Source organism: Eleutherodactylus coqui, chromosome 9 (genome assembly GCF_035609145.1).
Source record: "Eleutherodactylus coqui strain aEleCoq1 chromosome 9, aEleCoq1.hap1, whole genome shotgun sequence".
Classification (NCBI taxonomy): domain Eukaryota; kingdom Metazoa; phylum Chordata; class Amphibia; order Anura; family Eleutherodactylidae; genus Eleutherodactylus; species Eleutherodactylus coqui.
This window is the reverse complement of record NC_089845.1, coordinates 30303392-30321948: the sequence shown is the minus strand read 5'-3', so window position 1 is coordinate 30321948 and position 18557 is coordinate 30303392.

Here is an 18557-nt window from a genome sequence, read left to right as displayed (position 1 = left end):
GCCCGGTTTAGCAAATGTACGTCCACAACCAGGCGCTTGCTGCAAGCTACTCTGGCTCGGAACACCGAGGGGCCGCGGGTTTTCAATCTCTTAGTTCTTCTTGAGGGACACAGCCTTTTCTGCTACAAACCCCCCAAGGTGCGTCATGAGATTAGTCACTGAGTGGTGGGGCAAACGGGCAACAGAATTGCAACGTGCCAAGGTCAATTCGAAGAATTCAAGAGTGCGCAATCACAGACAGACTCAAGGACCGCAAGGTCAGATACCAGGATGACTGCAGGAACTTGGATGGCTGGCGAAGGGGTAGTCAGGTAAGCTGAGGTCAAAGCCAGGAATCTGCAAGAGAGGAACTCTAGAAGAGTAATTAAGTAAGCCGGGTCAGAAACCAGCAGACAGACAATAGAACAAAGAGAGCACATGAGGGGGAGACTCAAGAACTGGCACAGGGGATCCATAGTAAGGAGTTTAAATGGAGGTCTAGCAATTTCAGAGAGCAATGCATTTTGGTCTGTAGACCCGGCACTTATATACAGCTTAAAGCGATACCAAAGTACATTATGCTGAATTGTCCGGCTGGGTGTGCGCTCTACCCACATGCGGTGTAATAATGTTTATGGTATCCCCACTGTCAATATGGCAATGACTGACCCCAGAGACGGCTGTGGGAGTGTGGCCTGTTAAGTGTATTCCAGTAAGAGGAATATTTCTGTGCAAGTAATGTTATTGTGTGATGTATTGTTTCTAAACCTTTATAGTAAGAAGAAACCAGTAATGCATCGCTGCTCTTGCTTCTGGATCATAGAAGAGTCCTGAGTAGATCCTCCTGCATGATCCTCTTCCGCGATCCTCCTCTGCGATCCTCTTCCGCGATCCTCCTCCCTGATCCTCCTCCGCGATCCTCCTCCTTGATCCTCTTCCATGATCCTCCTCCACGTTCCTTCTCCTCTACGATCCTTCTCCTTGATCCTCCTCCCTGATTCTCCTCCGCGATCCTTCTCCTTGATCCTCCTCTATGATGTCTATGTGTCTCTTTGCATTCGTTTGCCTTGTGACGCTGCTGCTACTTGTGGTGTTTCTGCAGCTCCTCGCTCTTCCTCGCCTATCTGCTGATCACACAGCGGCTGTTTCAGCTCAGCTGCTTTAGGGGTTTAGGAAAAAAGTCTTTCTGTAAGGATAAAATCATGTTTCATGATGACTGTTTCACATCTTTACGACATTTCTTGGAAGCTCATATGTTCAAGCTGTGAAGTTCAATTATAACCGAGACGATGCTGATCAATTCCACAAGAATGCGGTACTTAACCCGGAGTAAGTACATTTCATGAGCAATTAGCATAGATTCCATAGATAATAGGAGAGTTCTGAAATGATGAAATCATCATCCACAAGTTCTCCGTAGGTTTATATTCCTTCGTTCTGCACTTTTGCCAAGGCCCCTCTGAATAGTCCAGGCTTTATTAACCCTGTATCTTCTGGGTGTTACATTTAGTAATTATTCTGTACACATGGAGAATATATATTGTAACTAACAAATGCCGTATGCTCAGGGAGAATATTAAGGCTGGATTCACACAGGGCGGAATCCCGCCGGAAATCTCAAGGTTTCGCCACAGCGAAAAAACGTGAGGTTTCCGCTGGGAAAGCGCAGCTTCAAAACCCGCGGCACCTAGCCCATGGGTTTTGGAGCGGCTTGGCCGCATGCTTTTCCACTGTGGCCCGTACTTAAAGGGAACCCGTCAGTCCCATTAACTAAGGTGAGGGAATGGGGAGTAGCTTTTTAAACTCGCCAGGCTCCCCGCGCTGCCCCTAAGAGTGCATGCGCACAGTGTGACTCTTCAGAGATCCGACTGAAGAGTCCACAACCCTGAACTATTCTTGGGTCAGTAATGGGCCCACAGGTAGGACCTCCACCGATCATAAAGCCATGGCATATTTAGAGAGACGTTCAATGTAAGCTAAAAATGTCCAGTTGGAGCCGGCGTAGAACTGATGACGTCATCAGACCAGGTTCACGTTTTCCAACCCATCTTAAATCCATGAATAAATCTTTCTATCTGGCAGTTTGCCGTGCGTTCTGTCGCTTCTTTCATAGTCTATGTAGCTGATAGATGCAACCAAGCTCTGGATGGGTGGTGGGGATCCGCAGGTGGAGGAGGCTTCGGTGCAAACCTTGGCAGATGGTACGGCACATGAGGGGGCAATGGAAGCTCAGAAAGCATATTCTACACTTGTCAAGCGGAGAGACATAGACAGAAGGCCAAGTATGCCACCGAAGACCCACATTTACCTCCAATAGGTAAGTTGTAAAGTCATGTCATATGACCACAATGGCAACGTCATTGTCTCATCTTCCTGACGGCATGCCCCCACCCCCCCCCCCCCCCCCCCCCCCGGCCTTGGTGACTTCTGATATCTTTAAAATGTACAGTAATTATTTGCCATGGTCTTATTGTATATATCGCTATTGAACCTCAATCCTGTTGCGGTGGATAGAATGTTTAACGTTTTAGCTGATATCAGTAATGCACCAGCCAACTGCACACCGACACGTTTTTTTCCAAGTTCAAAATCATTGTGTTCCCCACTTCTACCAGTAGATGGCGATGCGTTCCAATTAGTTCGGATCACTTCTTGGAATTTTTTTTTGTCTTCTTTTGTTCTGTTGGAATATATGAAGTTACTTTTTCATATTTATTGTTCGGCTCTCGCCTGACCTAAGATTGTGCTCTTCTGGAGACGGCTGAGAACTCCGGTTATTATCCGTGGAAGGAGTTCTGCCTTTGTCTGGAAATTGTAGAAATGATAGACTAGTAACTGCGACTGAAGTGCTCCTCTTCCCCACCCCATGTCATGTATAAGGACTTCCCTGCATCAGCAGTATCTGTCATACTAGAAGGGCAATGAGAATACAAAGTGCCCTCCCGCCGGCAGCTGGAAGAGCGCCCCCGTCTGCCCACTATAATCCTTCTCTTCTTTCCACACATTGTCTTTACTGGACATTCTTATAATCTTCCCCAGACCCAGGAATCTGTGATTTTACCTCTTTCCACGTATTAAATGATTTTTTTTCACATTTTTATGCACACTTCAGTCTCTCTTTTTGCCCTAAACTGAAGGTCTTCCACTTATTTTCACATTCCCCCATACAATTTCTATACGATTCTTTCCACATATTTTTATTTTAGGACTTCTCTCACCAAAGACCGTCTTTCTCTTTTTCTCTCTCAATTAAAGGGGTGGTCCAGTTGTAAACTATTGATGACTTCTCTGCAGAATAAACCATAGATAGTAGATCAGTGGGGGCATGCTGCGCAGGATCCCTACCGGTCAGCTGTTCACTGGGCACATCCGTTCCTGCACTGAGCTAATTCCTGTAGGAAGCAGACAGCTCCGTTCTTACTGTAGCAAAGGTCCCATTCACTTCTATACCAAGCCTGGCCAGTGCAGTGAGAACGGCGCTATCTGCTTCCTGCAGAAATCTCCTCAATAGACAAGCACCCTGACCCATGGAACAGCTGATTGGTGGGGATCCTAGAGGGCAGATCTCTGCTGATCTACTACTGATAGTCTATTCTGTGATAGGCCTTCATTAGTTTGCAGCTGGACAACCCTTTAAATATATCTGTGACATCCTGTAAAACTGCTGCAGCAGCCAGTAGCAGCGCTCAGCCATGATCACAAGCAGTGGTTGGCTGCTGCAGCTTGTTTGTATACGTGATGTATGTAAAGTGATGTCACAGGGAAGGGGAGAGCCGGGAGTAACTGCTGATTTTTTTATTTTAATGCGTGGGGGGCCGTTGATGACCCCTTTAGGCCGGCGTCAAACTGATGAGAAAATCGCGCCGTGAGTGAGTACGCTTGATTATAAAACCAATGATTTTCAATGGTTTCATTCTCATTTGCGATGTTTTCACTCCTGCGATGTGACTGCAGCAGGTCCCTGTTTTCGCGATATCGCCCATTGTTTTCAATGGGAGAACATCGCAATCCCCTGCAGGGGTTTTCGGAAGGATTGCGAGGGCGTTAGTGGCCCGTGAATCACAGCCTCGTGTCGCTCTCACCAGTGAGAAGCCGCCTTAAGGTACACTTTTATATGATAGTCACCCGAATAAGGGCTCAAACAAGCGACTTAAGGGGGACTGTCAGCCCCCGATACGCACGGCCCCCTGTAGGGCACTGAGGGGAAGTTGCCCAGTTGTCCCTAGTCATTCTGTTTCAGCACTCTCGCTCGGTGTAAACGGGAGCCGCTCGGTCTTTGAACTACCACCGTGTTCTGTGATTGGAGCCAGGCGGACGGAACGATCTGCAGCCGCTCCGCCTCCATTATCTGACAGACTATTGCTCCTGTGTAAAAGCTCAGGCGTGATGCCCGCTGGGAGGGCTGTCGGCACAGAGGCACCCGGCAGTCGTTCCATGTAAAGGTACTTTTAGGCACCCAATATTTAAAAATGATTCAAATTGAAACAAGGTAAGGTTGTCTGATACAAGGACGGTCCAGGGACAAACCAAGTCTATCACAGTGTTGCATGCTGTCGGATAGATCTGGCACATTTTTGGCACTCGTTAGATTTGGCTTTCTACTTTATACCGCCTCTTAGATTGTAAACAACCACTCTGAATTTTTCTAGTATAACTATACTTGCCAACTTCCCTGGAATGTCCAGGAGGCTCCCAGAAAAACTAGAAAGATTCTACACCTCCTTGGTGCCCACATACAGAACTCACTTCTCCCCATTCCTACTCTTTCCTCCTTTTGCTGCCAGAGGTGACATCACTGGGACAGGAAGACGTGAGTATCTGAGCCCTATAAGCAGCAATTCCACCCCCTTTCTTATTTTGGATAACATTTTGGGGTCCGGGACCGGTTTCTACAAGGTTGTGATCGCAAGTACAATACTTTCAACTCCTAATGGTCCTCCTGGAGGGAGTTGATGTCATGGCGGTCTGCAGCGCACACTAGTTTGCATTTTAAATGATTGTAATGAACTAAAGATCTTTTTCAGAATATCCCCACTGATCAAAGCTCTGTGACTTCACCCAACCGGGCCGTTCATAGAGGAAGTGTGGACATCATTGGGGCCGGTCTGCCACCGTCCAAAGCAGCCTGTCCGACTGTCCCGCTGCTTATGAGACATCCTCTTCACAGAAGCGGAGTGCTCCACGGTTGTGGAAGTATGTATGCCCGTGTACGTATTTTATTAGTATTCTATAGCAATATATTACATGTCACGGTCCATCCTCCTTCACAGTGATTTTCTGTTCTTCCCCTTAATGACTGCTTAGTGGATGGAATACCGAGATCAGAGCGCTATGGAGTCTCCAGAGGTAACGGCAGACGGATGGTTAAGCCCCTGGGATAATGGAACTCGGGGAGGTGGCAAAGCTAAGGAAGAAGAAACCAGCAAGTACATCACACTGGCGAGTCAGCAAATGTCCTGAGCAAAACACTTTAAGAACCATTCAAAGGAGCCCTCCCAACTAGTGAGAGCGGGATAGGGGGCCGGGTCTAAAGCAACAAGAGGCTGTGTTTCTTCAAGTCATAAAGTACAGTACCAAAGTCGGAAACTTGGTATAGGGAACGGGGTTGTGTTTAGGAATCAATTCATGGGACTGGACTTGTGTCTGTCGGCCAACGTAGTCTTGAATAGTAACTCGTCGTCGGGAACACTTGTCGAGGAGCCGGATCATCATCTGAAGTAATAGGTAAAAGTATGATAAGATTTCAGCAGAATCTGAATTATTAGCTGAAGATTCACATTCTAATTAACTTTAGCCAAGTCAGATCTCTTTAATGGGTCTTTGTGGGACCAGTAGAGGAGTCGGTATAAAATAATACTATACAGTGATACCGTGGGTTAAAAGTGCCTCAGCTTACAAGCTTTTTGACTTGAGAGCAGGCTCTCTCCAGAATTTTTGCTCTGATTTAAGAGCAAAAACATGGGTTACAAGCTTTGCTCTCAATAGGGCTGCTGCTGCCGGTGGCCCCATTGAAAGCAATGGCCTGCCGGCAACCCCTGCAGTGATTTTCGGGGAAGGGCTTTAAATATAAGCCCTTCCCTGAAAATCTTCCCTAGCTGTAGTAAAAAATATATACTCACCTGTCTGCCGCAGCTGAGGGTCAGGCGTGTCTAGCCGCCGCTTGTTCTCCCTTCATTTTTAATCCCTGCCTGCTGAAAAGCTTCAGAGCAGTGCAGGGAGAACAAGCGGCGGCTAGACGCGCCTGAGCCCCGACAGACAGGTGAGTATATATTTATTTTTTTTACTCGCTAGGAATGATTTTTCAGGGAAGGGCTTATATTTAAGCTCTTGCCCAAAAATCATCGTGGGGGTGCCTGAATCCTATTGCTTTCAATGGGGCAACGCCATCCCCATTGAAATCAGTGGGAGAGCTTCGCAATCCGGAACGTATTAATGACTTTTCCATTTATTTCAATGGGGAAAATTGATTTGACTTCGGAGTATTTTGGGTTAAGAGCTCCATCATGGAACAAATTAAACTCTTAACCCAAGGCACCAATGTATTTCTATTGAGTGCTGATATACAGGGGGTGGACAAAAATACGGAAACACGGTGCAAAATGCATGCCTTTAAGTTACATGAGATTATAAATCATATTTCACAATACTACCAGTACATTTTAACTATATCAAAAGGGCAGCTCAGTGCTAATGAATGAAATCCCACCTGAATCCCTCCTAATGGTCCAGGATCCAAACGTGTACTACAACAATGTGTACAACAGCGCCCGCCAACAGGCAGTAAGCGTCAATGGTCTTCGAGACAGTGCTCTGCGCAGTTGTTGGGGCCCATATGATGGGCGCCTCTGTAACAAAGGTAGCAGAAGTTTTTGCTGTATCACGAGGCACAGTATCCAAGATTATGACCGCATACAGTAAGACTGGAAAAGCTGCATCCGACAAACACCAGCATGGAGGGAAATGTGTGTAGAGTGACTGAGACAGATGGTCATTGTGTAGGGTTGTAATGAGAAAGAAGCAGACTACAGCTTGGATGTTTCCATATTTCTGCCTCCCCTGTATATTATAGATAAGATCATTTTTAGTTCTGCTATATGCGATGTTTTATCTGATCATTCAATAATTTCCAACATCCAAAGACATTTGTAAAAATTAAAAAGACCAGAAATGTGACAAAAAGCAGAAAGTTCCCCCCCCCCCTCTCCACCCGCTGAATGTGAACCAAGTGAGGAAAATAAAACTAAAAGCATTTTATTTGTGGTTGAAATGTTTAGCTTTCCGATACTTGCGGTAAAGAGCTGCAGCGTGGCATTTGGCAAAACAAAGGCGCATACGGAAAACCATCCTGCAGATAAGACGGTATGGAGGGGAACATGTGCTGCTCTACTGGACCACATTCTTCTCTGCAAAGCCCTGTTTAATGTAAAAAGGCGTGCGAGGAAGAAAGCCAGAGAATGGGGAAGAATCCTGTGACATCGAGTGTCCATAATAGAGCTGTATGGAAGACGTGGGGATAAGGGTCTCCCCTCGCAGCGAGGCCGTAGAATGGCTTCTATTATGAACACCGTCGTCTTGCCGGTAAGCATTATCACACTGTTTTGTCTAGGGCAGCGCTAGTAGACATAGCCACGATCCACAGAGAATTCAAGGTTAGATCGTGTTTATCGGCGGCTTGGAAAACGACTTGGATTTGGATGAAGCTTGGCAGGAGCGCAGATACTTCGGATTACATGTGCGCTTCAGTTTCTATAAATGTTCTGTTGTTTTTAGAACAAAAGTTTGTAAAAGTATGAACAATCTTGCAGAAGTCTCTGAATACGGCTGAATGGGTTCCGAGAAATCCCAGAATCAAGTATCCTCTCAAAAATGTACATTCTTATTTAAGTTCTGTCCTTCAACTTTACTTACATAATTGTCAATATTGCATTCAGTACTAGTGTGTTCGTTCTGCTTCATCGGTATATACAAAGATGGACTATAGAGGGGGGCAGGCTGCAGGCGCGGATACTGTACAGTAGTCCCCACCGGTCCGACCTGAAGTAGTCCACATGGCCATATGGTTCTCCATAAAGCAACCTGTTCCGCATTAGATGCAATACCTCTCATACGGCGTGTGATGGTGCTCGCCTGAAGGATGATGGTAGAATACGGGCTTGTAGCAGGATGTAGGCGCCATATTTTGGATCTGTAATCCGGCCGTGTGCTTGAGGCTCGGCTATTACGGATGACCAGTATAACACAATGTAGACTCTGAATGAATATTGGTAAGCAAAGCACATTTGATGATTAGGAAGTAAGCTTCAGCTCTGATGGTATATGGAATAACCGAACATTTATTGCTGATCTGGAAATGTGATTTGTCATTTAACACAACAGTCATAGATAATAATTCGCTTTATGTAAAAGGACTAGAAAAAAAATCTATTATCATATAAAAAGATATTGGCAACCAAAACTTTCCTTCCCGCTCCAGAAGCGTTTGCAGATAACCTACAGCAGTATGGCAGACATTGGCAGAATGCATCGGGTGATGACTTCAGAGAACAAGAGGCAAAGGTTAGTCTGATTTGTTGGATGAGATTTAAAGCCAGTAATCCTGCTGTGAATTCCTGCTGTGAGAGGGGGAGATAGAAATACTTGACTTGCTGTTTAAATACAGCAGGGGTGTAACTACTGCTGTAGCATATATAGCTTGGGGGGAGGAGAATGGTGGCGATAAAAGGGGAAAGTGATTAAAAAAGAAACCACCTAAACTCATCTGCATCGCTCCCTCAGCTGTTCCAGTTCCCTCCCATATGGGCTCCCCTTGCTTTCTGGCAGCCAATCACATACCTTCAAAACACTGATGCTTGATAAAGACCCTTTTTAAGGGTCGAAACTTCGCTGTTTTTTTTCTATGGAGGAATAAAGTATGTGATTTTTTTTTTACTTCATCTCATGCTGCCTGGATTCTATATATTTCATACCTTCAAAACGTGACCATTGCATCCAATCTCTGGCCTTAGCCATCAGTACCAACGCTGAGGCCAGAGATTGGCTGTAGCCGTCATATGCTTGGAAGGCATGTGACCAGCTGCTGGAAAGCAAGGGGAAGCCCGCATTAGAGGGAACCGAATCAGTGAGATATGTGAGTATAGGCAATTTTGTTTTCACATCATAAAAGAGGGCATTATTATTTAAGTGGGGGCATAGCGGGGGCATTATTACTAAAGTGTGGCACTGTTAAAGTGGGAAGAAAGGGGAGGGCATTATTTCTAAACTTGAGGTATACAGGGGGCAGCATTACTAAATTGGGGGCATACAGGGGAAGGATTGCTAGAAGTGGGGCATACAGGGGGCCATTATTACTGAGTTGAGGCATACAGGGGACACTTACTGTGTGGGCATAGGATGGCATTTTTTACTGTGTGAAAGGCACAAAAAGCAGTGCTTGCTGTTTGTGGCCTACAGGGGGCACAAAAGGGGGAATACTATTACTGTATGGGACCCCACGGGAGGTATTATTGATGAGGAGATTGTGTACAGGTGTGGAAGCATAGGGAGGGTGCTAGAAAAGCAAGGAGCCCAAGACATCTGTGTGTGCCAAATTCTGCAGAAATAAGTCATCATGGCGGTCTGAGCTAGACAGACAATACAGCAAAAGTGACCAACTCCAGTCAGAGGACGTCACCTCTGATCACTGGTTCGACCGGTAACATAATGACTTATACGGTGTGCAGAGCACTGAGATGGTACCTACCACTATTTGGTCACCATATGGGGTGGTAATGTTCTTTGTATAGTGTTTATTATCGCAGTATGGTGGTATTATGTGGTTATGGTCTGGGTGTATTATTTGGCGCTCAGATAATGTTACAATATGTCATATTAACCTTTGTGTAGTGGTCTCTATTTAGTAACAGTATGATGGTATTCTTCTGTGACTATGTGGTGGTGACATACGATCATGCCATGGGGGTATTATTTGTCCCTTATATAGTGCTATTATTGGTAATGCGGGTTTTGTTCAGCAACACTGAAAGTCATATAAATTGTGATAATATGTACACTTTGTATATACTGTGTGATGAATTGTAGGGGTCAGGTCTCGGGTAATCTGTGTGCAGCTACTCATTACACTGTTCTTAAGTGGAGGAAGGAGGGAGGAGCTGTGGGATTCCGTGGTTGTGGTTGATGTGGATGGCTGATGGTGTGGAATTTTCCAGCCAATCACCCTAGGTCTTGTGCACATAAATATACCAGCCCCTCTTACGGGTGATGGTCATTAATCCATTATCTCATTCCCATTCAGTACTTGGTGTTATGCATGCTGCTAGTTTGAGTTGCTTTTCCCACCCTCCCTGAAGATGGTCTGGACACCTACTCTCCCTGTCTGCATGTTCTGTGGGACCAGTCTCCCTTCCGTTCTATCTGGTGCGGCCTTCAAACATCTGATGTCCAGTGTGTTGTCAGCTAGGTGATTCCTTTAATGTCCGTTTGGTTTCTGACACTCTTGCCCCTTTCTTGGTGTGTGGATACTTAAACTAGCTCCTGTCTTATCGATGTATGCACAAGGTTTTGAGTGGGGGTTCCTTCCGTCTGTTCGGTGTATGTCTGCAGGTGTGGACTACACTTGGAGTGAACAAGTTCCTGTTTAGAACTACCTTGTTTGCGATTTAAGCACACCAGTGACATAACCGCAGCAGCCATAGCGGGGATGGGGGGGGGGGGGGGAGAATATGGTTACTATAAAAAGGGAATAGTGGTTAAAAGAAAGCAGCTTATACTCGCTTGCTTCGCTCTCTCTACTGCTGCAATTCCCTCCGATATGGGCTCCCCTTGCTTTCTGGCAGCTGATCACCTTCAAAACCAGTGACCAGTGTGTCCAATCCCTGGCTTGAACTATCACTACCAACGCTGAGGCCAGGGATTGGCCATAGCAGTCATATGCTGGAAGACATGTGACCAGCTGCTGGAAAGCGAGGTTACGCCCACGTTAGAAGGAATCGGATCAGCGAGGCAATTTTATTTCACATCATAAACGAGGGCATTATATTTAACCCCTTAACGCCACGGGGGGTAAGTGTGTGTCCTGGCAGCAGGGTTCTTAATGCAATAGGACGTACACCCTTACACCCTGTGGATAGCGTGAGATCAGAAGCGATCCCGTGCCATCCAGCTGTGGGAGCCAGCTGTCGCCCATAGCCGGCCTCCTGCTGCGACAGCGACCCCCGCTGTTAACCTCTTACAAGCAGTGATCTATGTAGATCGCGGCATGTGAAGGGCTCGCATCATCGGACCCCTGCGATGCCATTGCCTATGATCACTATGACAAGTGATAAGGCATTGCAGGACTTCTGACCTGCAATGCCTTACCATAGCGATCATAGCAGCCATGCCGCTCAGGTTTCCTACAGGGATATAGAAAGTGTAAATAAAAGTTTTTAAAAATAGTGTTAAAAAAAAACAAGCCCTCATACGGCCGCGTCGATGGCAAAATAAAAAAAATACGGCTTTTGAAAAGTGGAGATGAAAATCCCCCAAAAATCGTTGCGTCCTTATGGCCTAAATAGCCCACGCCCCCTAAAGGGGTAAAGTGATGTCATATGGGGGGCATTATTAAAGTGGGGGGCATTATGTGTAAAATGGGGGCACTGTTAATAAACTGGTAAAGAAAGGGTGGGCATTATTTCTAAACTGGATGTATACAGAGGGCAGTATTACATACAGGGGGAGGATTGGTAAAGGTTAGACATACAGGGGGCTGCTATTACTGAGTTGAGGTATACAGGGGACACTTACTGTGTGGGCACAAGGTAGCATTTTCTACAGTGAGGAGGGTGATTTAAAAAAATTAATTTTAAGGCCATGTAAACCTTCACACTCCTTTTTGTCTTTAATCGACGTGTCTTTGGAAATGACGACTTTTTGTAATTGGTCTTCATTAAAAATGACTTATTCTTTGGTTTATATACTGACTGATATATTAGCAAAATCGGTGGGTGAGAGCAAACTGAAGGCTACTTCTCAGCCCCTTCTGCCTCCTCAGCCCCTCCCCTAACATGCTCTCCTGAACAAGAACAGTATGCTGTGTGTGGGGCACATTACACTGCAAGGAATTTGTGAGACACGACCACTCAGGAACTTTCTGCAGTGACAGGAAGAAATCAGTACGTAGTTATTTATAGGTTCATGTGAGTCTTCACACAGGGGAGTGCCGTCTATGGGAGGCTTGCTTATATGTCATTGTTTGTTACAGTCACTCCAAGTCATAAGTAGTCTGTGATATGTCTGGAGGGAGAAACCTTATTACACAGGCCTATATGACAGTCTGGGGAGATGCTGACCATCTCATCAGCCCCCATACCCCAGCTTGCTGCACCTTCTAGTACTGCTTTATGTTCTGCTCCATCCATATCACATTACAATTAGGCTCAGTTTTTAAGCCCAGCTCATCTTCCTCCAGCTTGTGATTTGATCTAGAGATAGCATTGTGTTATAATCATCTACTTTTGTACTTATCTGTCCCACCATCACCAAGCTATCCCCCATTAGTAAACGGTAGATGGAGAGATAGCGTTGTGATAGTAGTGCACCATCCGAGAAGCAGGTCACAGCCTAGGAGACAGCGGGGTAGAGTTTGGGCCTTGTCACGCTGGCTCTACCGTCTCCCATCCGGAGGGTTACCGGTGACGCGTCCAAGGGCAGGTTAATAAATGGGAACCCACTTAGGGATTACCTGAGTCCTTTTAGTCACTCGTGACGCCACTGTTTCTTCTGCAGCGGATAATTCCCAGATGGTGGAGTAAACCCTCTCCGAGCAGCTTCTGTGGGGGAGTTCCTGGTTGTTGGAGTAAATCCACACACACGTAGGTACTTTTTAAGACATGGCCTCCGGAAACGGTAAGGCGACCGGTCGTTTTACTCAACTTTAGCAACAAATACCTGTGTGGACTTCCTGAAGACCTCTCTGCTGCAGGTCCAGAACAGAACGTGCCAACAGAATCCCTCTCTCTCCCACATATTAAGTATGGTAACATGACAGACAAAAGGATACATAACTCTGACAGTCAACTCGCATACCAGACAGTTAACCCATTCAGTGCTGGAGCTAGGCAATGCACATCATTCTTGCAACACAGAAGACACTGACAAGACAATTTCATGCATACAGTTATGGAGGGGCCCTGTTGTACGGGGCCACTACAGTAGTAAGTGGATTTGTTCGTTTGAACAAATTTTGAGTAATAATCGTCTTGTGTAAAGGCCCATTTAGACACAACGATTATCGCTCAAAAGCCATCTTTTGAGCGATAATGATTGGGTGTAAATGTGCCCATCTTTCAGTTTTCTGCCGAATGACTGTTTTCAGTTCTGCTTCAAAAGCATCCTTCAGCAGAACAGCTAATAAGCAGGACCACACACTGTGTTCTGCTGTGGAGAGCTGATTACAGGTGATAACATTGCATCAGCTGTTCTCAGCTGTCAGCCCCGCTGGCAGGTCAAAGCGAACGTCATCAGGAAACAGTGGGGAGGTCTGTTCCCTGATTGCAGCTCCAGGCAGCTTAGACGCTACTAATTGGTACTAATAGGCATACCAAGTAGTAGTTTATGCAAAATGAACGCTCAAAAGCCATCTTTTGAGCGATCATGTTTGCAGTGTAAATGCACCCTAAATGGGCCATTAGTAAGATGTGTGTTGATTTTTCATGCACCAAGGTCTCCATAGCTTTTAAATACAAATGTATTACTGGTAAATATAGGAAACCACTTTTTATCACATTTATTCATCCCACCGGGGGATCATTTAGATCATACACTGCATTGTATTATCTCCACCTGTGTTTTTATTCAATGACAGCTAGGCCTATTAGACCCTGCATCTGGCAGAGCCTAATAGACCACTGTACATTAGTTGGCCTCCAGCCATGACAACCATTGGCACCCAGTGACCACATTGCAGGAGTGCTGATGGCTTAAGGCAGCGGGCTCCAATCCTTAGGATAGGTGATAAAAGTTTGATTAGTGGGGGTCTCACCAATGAGATTCCCAATGATCTTGGGTACAGGGGTCCTGTGTCCTGCTCTTATCATTGTCCTGCAAACATCCGCATTGATTGACTGAATGCAGCAGTGGTCATATATGTGTGGCACAGCTCCAATAATTTCAATGGGGCGAAGGAAAATAGACCAGATAAGGTGCTCAGCTATCTCCAGCAGTCCCTTTCGAATATGATTGGAATGGCGCCATCCATGCGCGACCACCGCTCTATTCAATCTGTTCCTCAGTGTGCGCAGCGAGTCCTCAGTGAGGTGAAGGCCACGTGACCCCTGTTCTCTGGATTGGTGGGATCTAATCCCCCCTGATCAGATGTTTCTCACCTATCCATTGGGGTTGTACCAAAAACTATTTTTAAGTATGGCCCATCGTCTTTGTTCAGCGCTTGCCTTCGCCTTCTTTTGGCATCTCGCCAGTCTAATGTGATCACAAAAATACATGAGATTTCTACAACCGAGAGAAGGAAGACAAACCACGCAATCTGAAATGAAGCATGTAACATGTATTTGTGCAGTTTCATAAGAACATCACATGTCATTAACACAATGTAACACTTAAACATGTCGAATAGTCAGACAGGATACTGGTTCATTAACATAACTAAGGGATGAGAAATTAAATACTTTGTACACTTGGATTGGTATATGCGTCGTGAAATCACCCGCTCTCCTCTATGTACATCGATCATCATGATTCACCGTCGGTTATACCGAGAAATAGAACCATTGTGTTCCTATACGTATGCTGAGAAGAGGCTTGCTGGCGCAGGACACTCGTGTCCCTCATGTAAGGCAGAGACTTGTTACCCTCCACAATGTATCAGATTCTGTTACGTTTATTCTTTTCCAGACCAATTTGAAAAACAATAGCTGAGCTCTGATTGGTCGCTCCTGGCCATGTGGTCAGTTCTTCCAGTAGACCGTTTTGATATGAGGCCCATATTTTTTTCTACTTTCTCTACTGTGTATCCAGTAAGGAGGTTGTGATTCACGAGAAGACAAAGTGATATAAATAAAGTTTTTTAGGAACTATAAGAAGTCGTATTCAACTCAGAAGTGGGTGAGATTTACAAGATATTAGAGAAGGACACCAAGGAAGTGCAAAGATTCGCAGATAAATACTTCAAAGTGAACTTTGGCGGCTCTACAAGCTTGGTGGGGAGGGGGCGGGGGGGAGGGCGTTCATTGCCAGTATTGTATGTTTCTAGAGCTAGATACTAAAGATACCAATGAGAAGGTATTCGAAGTTGGCACTAGGACAACACGATGGCTACAATATTGCCAAAGTGGATGTGGTATTCTAGTCATGGGAAGGCGAAACGGAAAAGACTGGCAACTTGCTGCCTGAAATCTGTACATCTTGCGTAGGTAAGTGGGCACTGTTGATGACCCACACATGGCCCTAAGGAGGAGAGTGGGAGGTTGCGTGCAAATAGTGCCTTGATGAATCATAATAAGATCCCCACCTCCAAAATATTACCGCATGCTGTCAGTCATAAAGTGGTGCCTTCATAGTGGTGATACGTGGTGGGATATTGGTGGTAAGCTGGGCATTAGCCAAAGCATCTTACTGACTCTTCTGATGGGGGGAAGAGAGCTTTCATGGCTTCTTGATGATGCGAGAACATAGATGGGTACAATCTAGTACTTGTAAGCCCAGCATTGTCTGCGATTGCACATATTCTCTACATGGTGCCCTATATCTGGTGGTTATATTATATCATATATATATATATATATCCCCATGTGTTGGGGGGGGGGGTTCTAATTGTTTTTCTGGGGTCTGTTTCCAGTGCATAGTGTAACAATGAAGACATTTGAGATGTTTGCTACCTTGTTGTGCCTGCTATATGTTTTCTCACACAGTATATTAGGTATGAGAGTGTGAGCTTCATCTAAGTACCCCAAGTATATCTCTTGTAGATATATAAAGGTGCCAGCCATAGTCTATATAGCACATGAGAGAAAACCTTTTCTTAGAGTGACCCTCCGGTCAGAAGCAAAGATGGCTGCACCGCTTCTCTGACGGCCTGGTAGTCAGCATGGGTAGTCTAAAACGCTACATGCTGATCTGACTGACCGGCGTTGGTTCTTGTGAGAACTGGCCAATCAAAGCAGTTTCTTAGGCTAATGATGTATATTAATGTACAATGGGCATCAGGTATTCGGAAAATTAGTGCGGCCATCTTTGCTTGTCCAGGATCGGAGGTTCGCTTCAACTACAGCACAAGTTGCGTGGTCAGACGGCGACGAGCGCATGTAGGGGGTTACATGGCACTCAGCCTATATTGTAAGGAGCTGCCATCTGTCCAGCTGGACGTGTAATAAATGCAAACACTAAGCTAATATTAGGTGAGGAGGAGAGTGAAGGGATCGGCGGCGCCATAAATGATGGCCTCTAATTACTGCGGAGCAGCAGTGACACCGGTCCTTGAACAGAGGATGGAAATCTGGGAAGTCGCTCATTAGAACCCCCAGGAGAAAAGGATCCATGAAAGTACAATTAGTCAAGAATTGAACATGGGAGCGGGGGTGGGATAGGGAGGTGGGGGGGTGTAATTCTGTGACCATCACTAATATGGTATTGAAGACCACACGTTGTGTGTAGGACACAGAGGAGTACGGCCCTCCGCCCCTGCCGCTTCTTCCCTAATAAGTGCTAATTTCAACGTTTTCAAATAAACTGATGTTAAACATTTGCTCCATCAATCTGTAGTTGAGTCGCCCATTAATAACGATTAGTTCTAAAATACTGATTTATGGTAAATAATGTCTAATATTTATCTTCATGTGAAGCAACATAAAACACATCTTCCCAAATGCGTCTGAAAACATGACTGCCGTACGTGGAGTCAGGAACCTTGTCTTTCCTCTTAGGGGTGCCTTGCGGACGGCTGGTTGGAGGTTTTGCTTCCCTCTTGATCAGCCGGACACGTCTGGCATTAAAGGGCATCTAGAGAGTTTAATTATAGAAAATGTTTCACAATTTGTTTCGTCATTTTCAAGATCTCTGCTTGCTGTCATTGCACTACAAGGCTGGGTTCACAGGGGACGGATTTGCAGTGGAAATTTTGTGCGGAATTTCTATGCGGCAAATCCGCCCGCGGCTCCCAATCCCAGGATTAACGAGCCACGTGGACGAGATGTAGCAAAAATCTCAACCACATGGGGCGGCCAATCAGTTGTGGCAAAGTCGGGCAGAACTGGCAGCCAAAGCATGTCAATTCTTTTTTTTTTTTCTGTTGTGGCCTCACTTCTCTCTATGGGGAGAGAAAGCTGCAATGGAATTCTGGCGTCCGAACCGCTCCAAACCCGCGGCGAAATGCCACAGGTTTTGAAGCTGCGGCTCTCCCGCAGGAATCCTGCAGCTTTTTGGTGCGCCCAAGCTGCAAGATTTCCGCAGCATTTCAGTCGCGCGGGAACCCAGCCTTACTGTTGGCCTTCAAAGCCTAAACCTGTCCTGGCCCAGTCTTACTTACAAGGATCTGTTCGCACTGGTTGTACAGGATTGTCTGCGGTGGACGAGTGTGAACAGAGCCGCAGGCCAGATTCATACGACTGGATGTGTTTTTGCAGAACAAACTTTGCTTTTTTGCGTGCACATCGCGTATTTTACTGCGCAAAAAAATGCTCCGATGCTCCCAGCCATAATTAGTCTGAGGTGAAATGTGTTATTTTTCCTGTGCGATTCCGCGGTATTTCACACATCTCGTGGCACCACTGCGCATCCTCATTAACTTTTTTGCAGACTTTTGATGTGCAAATGTGTGAAAAAAAAAATAGAGCGTGCTCCGTTTTTTTTTTTTTTCCTGCACAGGAGAAAGATCCAGATGTGAATGACCTTAAGATCAATTGGTTCTATTCACTGCATATTTTGCGCACAAATTTTGCATACGCAAATACGCCCGTGTGAAGCCGGCTCCACACTGATGTAAGAATGTGCAGGAGCGGCCGGGCAGGAGAAAAGCCTTATGTACGGACTGTGAGCAGTGCAGCTGGAATAGAACGCGCCACTTCTCTTTACACCATTCAGTTTGATCTGCTTCCACGTTTGTCAGCCTGCAGGTTTCACTGAACGCGTCCCCCGCTCCAGGAATACAGTCGCTGACCATATGACTAGACGTCCCCCGCTCCAGGAATACAGTCGCTGACCATATGACTAGACGTCCCCCGCTCCAGGAATACAGTCGCTGACCATATGACTAGACGTCCCCCGCTCCAGGAATACAGTCGCTGACCATATGACTAGACGTCCCCCGCTCCAGGAATACAGTCGCTGACCATATGACTAGACGTCCCCCGCTCCAGGAATACAGTCGCTGACCATCTGACTAGACGTCCCCCGCTCCAGGAATACAGTCGCTGACCATATGACTAGACGTCCCCCGCTCCAGGAATACAGTCGCTGACCATATGACTAGACGTCCCCCGCTCCAGGAATACAGTCGCTGACCATATGACTAGACGTCCCCCGCTCCAGGAATACAGTCGCTGACCATATGACTAGACGTCCCCCGCTCCAGGAATACAGTCGCTGACCAT